Source organism: Parus major, chromosome 20 (genome assembly GCF_001522545.3).
Source record: "Parus major isolate Abel chromosome 20, Parus_major1.1, whole genome shotgun sequence".
In the NCBI taxonomy this organism is placed as follows: domain Eukaryota; kingdom Metazoa; phylum Chordata; class Aves; order Passeriformes; family Paridae; genus Parus; species Parus major.
The window spans coordinates 1,473,452-1,485,219 of record NC_031788.1 but is presented as its reverse complement, the minus strand read 5'-3'; the positions used below and the strand labels follow the sequence as shown (position 1 = coordinate 1,485,219).

At 47.7% G+C, this 11,768-nt stretch overlaps 1 protein-coding gene and 1 long non-coding RNA gene across 2 annotated transcripts in view; one reads left to right on the top strand and one right to left on the bottom strand.

Annotated features, from left to right (window-relative positions):
- FSIP2 (fibrous sheath interacting protein 2) overlaps nt 1-11,768 on the top strand; it is a 20,120-nt gene that overhangs the window by 3,695 nt on the left and 4,657 nt on the right. The window lies entirely within an intron of this gene.
- Nucleotides 5,502-9,747, bottom strand: LOC117245372. Its single transcript, XR_004500025.1, has 2 exons — nt 9,390-9,747; nt 5,502-9,250 (listed from the first exon to the last, which is right to left on the bottom strand). It is a non-coding gene; the product is annotated as an uncharacterized LOC117245372 (long non-coding RNA).

Genomic DNA, 11,768 nt, shown 5'->3' with positions numbered 1-11,768 from the left:
GTGTGAAGGACAATGATGTCTTTGCCCTCCTTTTTGTAGGGCCCTTTCTCCTCAGACCAAGCTGCCCCAGAAGTTCTGCAGAAGCATTTGCTGTCCCTGTGCTGGGTGATCGACAGCAGCTCCACCACCCTCGGTTCTCACCTGCCCAGAGGAGGGAGGCAGGGAAAAGGTGGAGACCCGAAGTTTGTTCTGAGTTTTTTCCCTTTTTTTCACGCCCTGCCCTGGATTGGACTGACTAACTCACATGCCCCTGGGGTAGTGTAGTGCAGCTGCTCGGCAGTGGTGGTCTGTGAGAGAGGGCTGGTCTGGCACGGCAGGTGGAACGGCGCCACTGCAGGGGGGTTAAGCGGGCTGGAAGCCGGGATGCCAGGGCACAGCTGCCATCAAGGGCCTGTCCTTTCCCCTGGTGATAAGGAATAGCTGGGGACCTAAGGAAGGCAGCGGCTCCCGCCGCTTCCCCCCCACCACTGGGGATGGGCCTGCCCCGCAGGAAGGGCTTGGAGCCCGGCCGGCAGCCGCGGTGTGCGGCCGGCAGGGCTCGGCTCTATCTCCCGCCTCAGAGCTCCTGCGGGCCCTGCTCCCCTCGGGGGCCGGGCAGAGCCTCGCACAGGTCCCGCTCCCGCCGAGGCTGCTTCGCCTCTTCTCCGGCTGCAGCCCGGGGGCCCTCAAGGCACCCGGGGGCCCTCAAGGCACCCGTGTCCCGCATTTACCTCATCAATGTGTGTGACTATCTAAAAGAGGGGGTGCCAAGAGGCTGGAGCCAGGCCCTGCTCAGCACTGCCCAGCAATGGGACAAGAGGCAACGAGCAGAAACCCTTAACCAGGAAGTTCCACAGAACATGAAGAAGAAATTCCTGTGAGGAGACTGAGCACAGGAATAGATTGTCCAGAGAAGGTGTGGAATCTTCCTCACTGGAGATATTCCAGAACTGCCTGGACACAATCCTGTGCCACTTGCTCTGGGATGACCTCTGTTGAGCAGGGAAGTTGGGTCAGATGATCCACTGTGGTCCTTTCCAGCCTGACCCATCCTGGGATTCTATGGGAGCAGGAGCCCGGTGGTATCATCAGCCCCTCATGCCAGCCTAGGGAGCTGTGGGACCATCAGGATTGCCCTGCCCTGAAGGTGTTACAGGGAAGATGTTGCCAAGCAAGTGAAATTAGGCACAAGAAACATTCACTTGTTAGGTCTGCATAGTTTTGTTGCAACTTTGCTGCTTTCAGACAACTTGATGTGTGAAATACACAGTCCCCAATAAAACTGAACAAAGACATCAGAGCAAAACTACTAATATAAATGGGCCAGCTGAGCTGGATGTGTCTCACTGAGGAGGCACACCTCCCCCTAAAATGCACACACTTTTATGCCCTTCCCCAGCTGGGTTCTCAATAACTCACATTCTTCCTAACCACCTACCATACTCAAACCAACACTTCCTTTCCTCTCCCCTTTCTCTCCCTAGTGACAAGCACTGGTTCACTCCCCTTTTCCTCCTGCCCCACATTCATGAGGCCTAACAGCATGCTAGCTACATCTTTGTCTATGTGACATAAGTGTACGTTCTTATGGCTGAAACAATGGCTAAAGCAAAACATTATTTTATCTCTCACAATCCACCCCCTTTTTATTTATCACCTTTTTGCTGAAGCCCTTGGTTTGCTTATCTCTCTGGCCACTGTGGGCCAGTCCCTGTTTGTGAAGAGGTTATATTCAAATGTAACAATTACACTCCAGTCCTAGTATTTTGCAAACTCATTCTTGTGCTGAGCTATGCTTATTCTAAAATTTTAAGTGTGCATTTTGCATTTCCTGCTGAGACCCATAGCTTTGCTTTAACCTGTGTAGAATTAGCTGTGGGTCTTCTTGTTTCTCTCTCTTTTGATCTTGCCTCCTTAGAACCATAATCTTCTGGGTTCCTATTCTTTGACTAGCATCATTTGTTTCAGGAGCTGGCAACCATTCCTCCTTTACCAGGTAAGGTAATCCAAACAGTATTTCATAAGGAGATACTCCCATATCTTTCCTGGGAGTGGTTCTAACGATGTAATGCTAAAGGTAAACACTTGGTCCATGGTAGTTTAGTTTCTACCATTAATTTAGTTATATGGATTTTAATTGTAGCATTCATCCTTTCAGCATGTCCCAAACTCTGAGGATGCCAAGGAGTGTGGAAGTTCCAATTTATATCTAAAGCCACACGCAGAGTCTGTAAGATTTTTGAGGTGAAGTAAGGTCCCTTTATCCGAGTCTATCACATTGAACCAGAGTTTATCTGGCTCTACCACTTCAGCCTGTGCCAGGAGTGGGTCACACCCCAGAAGCAGGATGACCCAAGGTGTGACAAGAGCTCTACTGCTTTTTGCCTGTCAGTCTGTGCTCTGAGGAGGCACAAGAGGGAGGTCTTTTGTATGGGATAATAGAGGATTTCTTGCTCTGAGAAATCTTGGGGGCAAAAGACAGAAAATGCGAGTCTGCAACAGCTGAAATAGGGAGGTGCTTCAAAGGGAGGGTACAAAGCATCAGCTAATCGGAGATATCCTGGGGAGGGTAAAAGTCAAGGTTCACAAAATCATTGTCCAATGGGGGGGGAAGGAGGAAAATTAGGTCACATGGACTAATCAAACATCGAAGTTTAGGGAATTTCCAAAGTGGAATGTGGTGAGCCCAAGACAGAATTGACAGGAGACACAGGATAGATTGACAACAATAGTGGGGTGGGAGCATCTCATTTGCACCAAATCATCAACTTAGGCAATAACAGAACATACCATTAACAAGAAACACACTGCAACAGGAGTCTATTCTCTTGATTACTTCGTGTTCAGGAATGATCTGTTTGAACAGAATTTTAGCCACTTTATAGGTGGTAGCTGTTGCAGTGGGAAAAGCCTCTACCCAGTGGGAAAGATGATCGACTATTCGCAGTAGGAATCTCCATCGCTGTACCTTGGGGAGTTCAGTACAATCTACCTGTATATTCTGGAAAGGTCTAAGAGCCAAGGTCCTTCCCCCACTACAGGTTTTTCTCATCTTATTTATCTTTTCACAAATTAAGCATTGTTCAGTCACTTGTTTAGCTACTGTGTAAACTCCCACACAGCAATAAGTTCTTGAAAATTGATCACAATAGTGCTTGAGTTCTCCAGTGTGTTCCTTGGTGCAGCTTAATTAATATTTCTCTAGTAATGGCTTTATTCAATATTTGTCTCCCATCTGGAAACAGCCACCATACTTCTTGAGTATTTACACCTTCCATTTTCTGTATGAATTCCTCTTCCATCTTAGTAAACAGTGAGATTTTTTTATTCTTTTTTTTCACTTTGCAGATAGTTATTAAAGCAAGCATTTTGGTTTATTTTTCAATGGCAGCTTCCTTAGCTAGTTCATCAGCCAAGTGATTTCCCCTTATTTCCATGGTCCCTCCTTTCTGATGTCCCATTACATGAACTACAACAATCTCCTCTGGCAAGTCAAGAGCTTCCAGAACCTCTAAGACAAGCTGCTCATGTAGTAACTCCTTTGCTCTAGAGAAAATTAATCCATGCTTTTTCCAGATTTTCCCAAAACTTTTACTTAGTTCACCACAGGGAAAAGGAATCCTTCCCCTTTAACTCAAATTATTTTGGTCTGTTCTGTTCCTGCTTCACATCCTTGTGGCATTTTCATTATACTCAATCTCTCAGCTCCCAAATCTACCATAAATATGTATTCTTCTTCCTGTGGTCCTAATTTTAAATTTATCAAGGGCTTTTTGTAGTATTTGGACCCCAGGAAGTAGAGCCCCTGACATTTTTAATGCTAGGAGTAATTTTCTGACTCCATCATTTGGAAAACTAACTTTCTTCTGCAACATGGGACACTATTTTTTAAAGTGTCCTGTGGAAAATAAAATTCTAAAGTTATGAATTGTTGAATTAATCACTGTTGATATTTGTTTGATTGGTTGTTGGAGTTTTTAATGCCTTTACCCCTGTTTGCTTTCTCCCTGCTTTACCCCTGGTTACTTTTCCCCTACATTGTATTCCCTTCTAATCAGGTATTGCCTGCACTGCTCCCCAAAACGGTGCCCGAGGCTGTATGCACACAAGGTTGGACTGAGTGCTGCTGGGAGACAAAAACCCCTAACGACAATGAGCCAACAGGAAAATAAAGGACCAAAACGACTTATCCCGGCAAACTAAGAAGGAAGACCATCTTCCTACACCACCTGAGCCTGCTTAAAAGTGGTTGCCATGATCTCAAGAGGACTGGAGCAGAGTGACCCCCCTGGACTACGAGCTGGTAAAGCAGTCTTCCTAGGGAGTCCCGTGAGGAAGGAAGGCCCAGCTCTGCCCTGGTGACAAAGCTGCACGGATCCTCCTCCTCTGCGATGTTCAGTGGGAGCAGTGGTGGTGTGCACGGCCCCTCGGGCCCCCACCCCAGAGCTGTGTCGTTCAATAAAGGCCTTTCTAAAAACAGCTGGTCTCCTGGCCTGTTCATAGCATGTCCCACTTTGCCACAATGGAAGCACTTTTTGGGACCAGTCTTTGCTGCAGCTAACTCTCATCCTCTTTCTCAAGGTGTCATTAAATTGTCCTCTTCTGCACAACTCACCTTTCTCTGTCTGCTAATCTCCCTCTCCCTCTCCTCATCCTCAGGCTGTCATTTGACAACTTAGTCTACCATTGCCACTATTAACCTAGCTTTACTTTTCTGCTTTTCATCATCTCTCCTAATATACACCCTCTGGGTGTCCAGTAGCAACTCGTTCAATCCTCTATCATGCTAATCCTCCACATCCTCTTACTCCTTTGTATCAGGCCAGGCATTAGTGACAAAATTAATCTTTAACATTTCCTGACCAATATGACTCTCAGGATTAACTCCTGCATATTGCTGCATGTTCTTTCTAAGCCTCTGTAGCCACACAGTAGGTAATTCATCTTTTTGCTGATTTTCAAATGCCTTCTGAAAATTCTGCCCCTTTGGCAGTCTTTTGACTTCTCTCCATTCTTCTTACTAGGCCTATTTCCCATCTCTTAGGATGTCACAGGACACGTTCCATCTGGAACTCTCTCACTTTGTCCCTTCACCCACCGGTCTATTTGCAGAGGGATGGACCTGCAGTTAGGACTCCGCAGTCGCAGTCGCTTTGCAGATAAGTCTGTGTCTCAGACATGCATTCAGTCCTGCTATCCCAGCTGCCCATGCAGTACTTAACAGTCACTTTTCTTACCTGGGTTCTGTGCTCAGATATTACCAGCTGTGGCACATACACTCTAGTCTTTTCTCCTTTTCTCACTTCTCTTCCCTCATCTGTTTTGGGAGTCCTCCATCCTCACCTGCAGCCCTCAAAGGGCATGACAACAGGTCTGGCTGGGGCTGCTGAAATCAGCAGGGCACACCTTCTGTTCCCATTGTCCTGCTCCGCAGATTCAGAGATCAAGCCTCCCTGATGAGTTCCCAGATTGTGAGAAATACACAGTCACTGATAAAACTGAACAAGGACACCAAACAAAACTGTTATAAGTAATCTTTATTAAGTCTGGGAGATTAATTAAAGCTATTATTTAAGTGTTAATTGGGGTTGATGTTATGGGCTACAAAAGTTACAAAAGATAAATGTTAATTATGTCTGATTATGATGTAAAGTTGCCAAGTTGATGGCTGGTATTATTGTTAATGGCTTATTTGGGGCTGAGGGCACTTTTCCCTGCCCGCGGTTTGGGCGGGAGCCGCCGCCCCCCCCCATTGTCAATCACTGAGAGGGGTTCGGCTGAGGCGGGAACTTCTCCCCGGCCCCCCCTCGCCGGTCACTGCCGCCCCTCCCCTGCCTCGCTCCCAGTGGCTCTTCGTGACTCTGAATTTTCCCCAGCTGCCCCAGTCTGCACTGGTTTGTTCTCCCCATCTCCCCAGGCAGTGAAGCAGACAACCGGGACAACCATCAGCATTAATTTCTGCTGGCCTCTTCAGTCAGCCTTGATTTGGGAGGTGCTTTTTCTGATGCCCTTAGTGAGCAACTTGAGTTTTGAAACAAGTTTTCCATACCCTTTGTGAATTGAGTCCTCTAAGGGCAGGGAGAAATGGAAAGTTGTCCTTTCCCTTTCCTCACGGCCTCTGCTGTGGCTGACAGTGGCAGGCTGTGGCTGTCACCTCTGACTGCTTTGTTCTGTTTGACTGGAGGTGGAAGAGTTGACATCTCAGCTGGCAGCCTCCCGAGAGTTCCTGGAAAGCACTGTCCAGAGAGCCCAGCAAGATGTGAGTGAGGCCCACGAAGAGTCAAGGCAGAAGATGTTGGAGGTTGAACACAGACAGAAGATGCTGGAGAAGGTAGAACAAAAGCTGCAAGTGCACCTACAGATTCTGGAGAGGGATTGGAATCAATGAGAAGAAATGGCACAGCAAAATGCAGAATTTCAGGCTTCCATGAATGTCCTAGAGAAGGAAAAGGACAGGTAAATGAAAGCCTTTGGGACTCTGCATTGTGGTGAGTGCATTCCCTCTTTGCCATTTTTGCACCTGCCTGGGGCTCTGGCAGCATTTCCTAAGTGTCAGATTTTGAACTCTGTGTGCAGGCACATCTCATTATCTGGATTGTTGTGTTTGTTTCTTTTTTCTTTTAAGCCTTCAATTAGAGTTTTTCTGAAGACAAAGGCTTTTGGGGTAGCTCTCTCCCTCTAGGGAGTGTTGTGTTGTTGGGTTAGGTGGGTGTGTTAACAGTGCTGGAGCTGAAGAAGTCCTGACCTGGAGAATGGTGCTTGAGGGACTCTGTGCATCTGCTGACGGCTGAGGTGTCCCAGCTGCATTTGAGGCTCCACAGCTCTGAGGAAAGAGTTGAGGCCATGGCCACACAGTTTAAGGCCTTGGAGCTGGAGCTCAGGAAGACACAGGCACAGATGGACCATCTCAGGGCTTGCAAGGAGGAGCTACAGATATGGTTGGAAAAAGTTGTTTAGGTACAGCTTCTCCTCTCCCACCCATTGCCCCATCCCGTCTCACCAGCAGGGATCTCTGATTCCATGCAGAGGAAAAGTGCCCAGAGATGCAGATAGGAAAAAGAATCAGCAGGAAATTTATCCGTCCAAGTGCCTGTGAAAGCTTTTTCTCGAGAATGATGCCGTGGCTGGCGGTGCCATCTGGCTCTGCTGTGGCTGATCCCATACACAGCTGGTGCCTTTCAAGTGCTGTGTCTGTGCTAAGCAGCTGAAGCTGGATGCCTGAGGCAAATTCTCTCCAGCTCCAGGCCCTGCCAGAGCCTCCAGGCTATTGGCCTCTCTGGAGCAGGGCTGCACAGGCATCCCAGCTACTTTGTCTCTCTTGGATTGTTCACTCTGCACAAGGCCAAGAGCAAACACTCTTTGCTATTCCTCTGAACCTTGCCCCTGCCATTCCTGCTTTTTTCTCTGCCTGGAAGTTTCCTTCATTTCTGTAAGTTTCGGGAGCTCTTGGAGGTTTAGGGCCTGGCAAACCACAGCAGGCAGAGAAGACAATGCTGTTGTCTCTTCGGGATGAACATCAGTTTACTTTACTTTGCTTTCCCCCTTCTTTCACTTCCCTCCTGCAGTGGAGGGCAGTACACCAGAAAACCTCTCAAGGAACAGCCCTGAAGGAAGGGACTTCATCACTCTTTGCAGATGAAATTAGAGACATGAGAAGAAAAGGAAGGATGTGCTGGTGAGAATGGCAGATGCCACAAAGGGTCATTTCCTAGCTATGTTTGTACCTTGTGTTACCAGTTCTGAGAGGAATGACGGGTTTGTCTTTACAAACAAGCTGTGGGTCTGCTGATAAGATGCAGCTATCAGTGAGAGACAACAGAAACAATGGGATGGATTCCACTAAAAGACGAAAGAGGCACTGAAATAACACTATGAATTCCATAAAAGTTAAGAATTAAGAAGGGATTATGCATTGTGGCGTGGGGAAGGTATCGCAGGTATCAGGCGTTCCGGGAAGTCTGTACCTCTCAAGTACCTCAGGCTATGGGGAGAGAGAGAGGGAAATGTGGTCGGGATATTAGGATGAAAAGGAGGCTGCACCCTCCAAAAATTTGAGAGACCCCAGGGGAATGTCTCATGGCCTCTCCCTTTATTCGAATAAAGAAAAAGGACTCCTCTGTCTCCTTTTTGGACATGAACCTCTGGTGTTCGTGGATTAATTTTCCTGACAGTTCTAAGGAGCACCTTTTTCCAGTTTAACTTTTCTAATTGCATTCTTCTAAATGAGGAGGAAAAGATGTTGTCATGTTAAAGCCAGTTAGTGCTGAGGCTTTTTTGCTGCTATGCTGTTGGGAAGCCCAGAGCGAGTATGTGCTCCATGAGGACCTGGGGCCACCTCTGCACAACCCTGATCTCAAGGACCAGCCAGAGCCAGTGAGTAAATCCCGAAGTGCTTTTTCCCTACAGCCTTCAGGAGCCTGCTGCTGCCTCACCCCACCCTACCTCCACCACTGCTTCAGGTTTATGCTACGCTGTAGCTTTTCACTTTTTGCCTGCTGGGAGGTCCTGCTGTTCCAGCTGGCTTCTCCTGAGGTTTCCTGCTACAGTTCCTTTTGCTGTCCAGAGGGGGCACCAGAACCGGCTGCCCTGGGGGTTCGTGAAGGAAGCTCCTTCCCCATCCGCCATTGTCCCTGTGAGAGGGAGCCGGCTGAGCTGGTGCCACAGCGCCCCCTGCAGGCACAGGGGAACCAGCACACCCTCCCCACGCAGCCGGGGGCCAGCAGCGCCCCTGCCGGCTGTGCCCGGAACTGCACCAAACGGAAAATTGATCAAAAAGCAGGAAGAGACTGCTTATTGAGTTTATGTTCTATTGTTATTGTTGTGACCATTGTTGTTGTTTGCCTTGTTGTACATACACACACTGGTAAAGAGCTGTTATTCCTTTTCAGGCTTTGCCTGAAAGCCCCTTAATTTCAAAGTTATAATCAGTGGGGGGGAGGGTCATATCCTCCATTCCAAAAGAGGCTCATACCTTCCTGGTGCCTTTCAGGTGCTGTGTCTGTGCTAAGAAGCTGGAGCTGGATGCCTGAGCTCAATTCTCCCAATCTCCAGGCCCTGCCAGAGCCTCCAGGCTATTGGCCTCCCTGGAGCAGGGCTGCACAGGCATCCCAGCTGCTTTGTCTCTCCCTTGGGTTGCCCACTGTTCCCATCACAACTGCATTTTCATGTTGGTTTCTTGTTTCCTGCAAGGTTGAGGTGGGGTGAAGCAAAAGTCTGCAGCATCCTGAGAAGCAGATAAAGAGGGGCCTGCCCCTGTGGCAGGAGTCCAGATCTGGTATGAAAAGCAAGCCAAGAGAGAGAATGAGTGACTTTTTCTTTCTCTTTTGCATCAGGAACGGGGCAGACTGGACTGATTGAAACAAAGAGCAGAAAACAGCATTTCTAAACATATCAGCCACTGCCTCACAAACCTGAATAACTGCAGCAGCAAATGCCTCCAACCAAGAACTCCAGACTGCAGCCCTTGTGCCCTTGTGCCTCTCTCAGGTGTCCCTGCTGCACTCACAGCTGGCCATGAGAGCAGTGGTGCTGGCAGGATGGCGCTGAGCTGTGCAGGGAGCAGACAGGAGCCCTCCTGTGCCTCAGCAGCTGATGCTTCTTTTGTAAATGAAGTTTTTTCAGGAAAAGATGAGACTCATTTTTCACTGTCCCAGTGAGGCTCTTATCAGCTCTTTGCCTTTTCCCTTCCTGAGGTGAAAGCTGTTCCCTGCAATGAAAAATGAGACTTTAAGGTATTGAACCAAATGGTGTCAAGAGCACTACAGGGATTGAAGAGGCAAGAGACTGGGGCTTTTCTCTGTTATCTTTGCTGTCGTTTTTCCTCTGTTCTTTTTCCTTTCCTTTCTCTTTTTCCCTCCAAGGTGTTGGCACTCTGTCAGGATGCTTTGTTTTCCAGGATGTTGTCTTCACAGCTGGCCCAAGAGACATGAGTTTTAGAAAGCTTTACTAATTGACATGGACTGCTGCTTTGCTGGGGTCATGCTAATCTCCTGAACCTTGAGAAGAAGAACAAAGACTTAATAGGGTTATGAATATTAACTTCACTGCCCAGGGCAGACTATAAGCTAATTTTAAGGATCATGGATCATGTGTTATACATGTGTTATCATGTGTCATGTGTCATACTAAGGGGGAACATGGAGTAGATGGATCAGAAAGTCTATACCTTCGAAGTACCTCAGGCAATGGGGAAAGGGAAAGGGTGTGATACAGCTGGGAAATGAGAATAAAAGCAGGCTACTTGTTTCAACAAATTGAGAGAGACTCCATTGGACACACACCTGATGGACCCTCTCCCTTTCTTCATAAATAAAATGACTTTTACAGGACCAGAAGATCCAGCAGGAAGACCTGCAGAGTTAAGTGCCATCCTTTGCCATGGTGTCATTGCAGGATTGCAGGGCAAAGCTGGAAGAGAGGACAAGTCTCCTTTGACTCACACAGGTCTGCTCAGTGAGGATCAGACCCTGACTTTGGGCAGCAGCCTCCTTACTCCTGCCTTTGCTGAATTCCTTCGGTTCTGCTCTGTAAACTTCACTGCATTTCCCTGCAGGGGCATCCCCATGCACAGTGTTATGAAGTTAGAGGGCAGAGCTTAGACATTTCCCTGCCTTTAGCAAGTTTCTGGTTTTTAGACAGCAGCTTTATTGAGGCAGCAGCACCCCAAAAACCCATTCTCACTTGCAAGTTCTTAATAATGACCAATCAGGCCTATTACAACATGAATTATCTATTGAGTAGACATAGAAAACAGACATAAGACTTTAAACAGATTACTTACTACACAAAAGGAACTACTAGTAGATAAAAATACAGTACATGATAATAAAGGTACCTGTGTTACAGCTAGTGAAGGAATAGATTAGGAGTCAATGTCACTTGCTAATGAATGATAGTGGTGAGCAGAGAATCTCCTAATTCCCAACATATTATCATCGAGGAGAACTCTCCACACACTCAAACAGTGTATAAGAGATTTCTGACTTCATGAAAATCATAGTGGTTTTTTATAGTTGTAAAAAGTGCTTGTCTTTCAGTCACTAAGTTTGGTTTATCCTTTTCTCACACCAAGACAGGATGTTTATTGCTGGCTAAGGAGGTTTTCAGCTGAGATAATTCAACCCATGGCAAAATCATTCCAGCGTACCTTAGCCATATGGGACAGGGAGGTAAGCTTTTGCTATATCAGGGGGTGAAAAAGCTCCTGCCACACAGTCTATGCCAGCTGACATGGAGCTGTTGGATCTTTCCCAGAGTCTTTACTGTGACCCCAATGCACTACAAGGATAAACTAATCTTTGTTTTCAAAATGATGGAACTGCAGATGTCTGACTAAACCTTCTTGGGGGTGTGAGTTTAATTTGCTCCTTTTCTTTTCCTGCCTGCCCAGGGCACTCTGCTGAGGCTTTTTTGGTTTCCTACAGGCAAAACCCAGGAGATGCATGGCCTGGGCTCTGCTCCAGCTCTCAGGCAGCGCTGTTGGTAAGGAAACTTCCCTGTTGGAGCATCCTAGAGACACTCTGGCAGTCCCACTCCCACCACCAGACTGATCCTGGGAACAGCCTGTTGGCTGGGACCAAATCCCCTTCACTGTGGGTGGCTCAGGTGAGCCCAAGGGTGCCCCCACTGACTCCCACACTCTCCCCCCTCTCACACAGTCAGACCAGGTTTCCCAAAGCAGAGTCTCACATGTCTCATTCCACAAAACAATTTATTCACAGCACAAGAACCCAGAAACAGCTCGAGTCAGTGCCCTCAGGGAGGGACCTTGGACCCCTGGGCTGTTACAC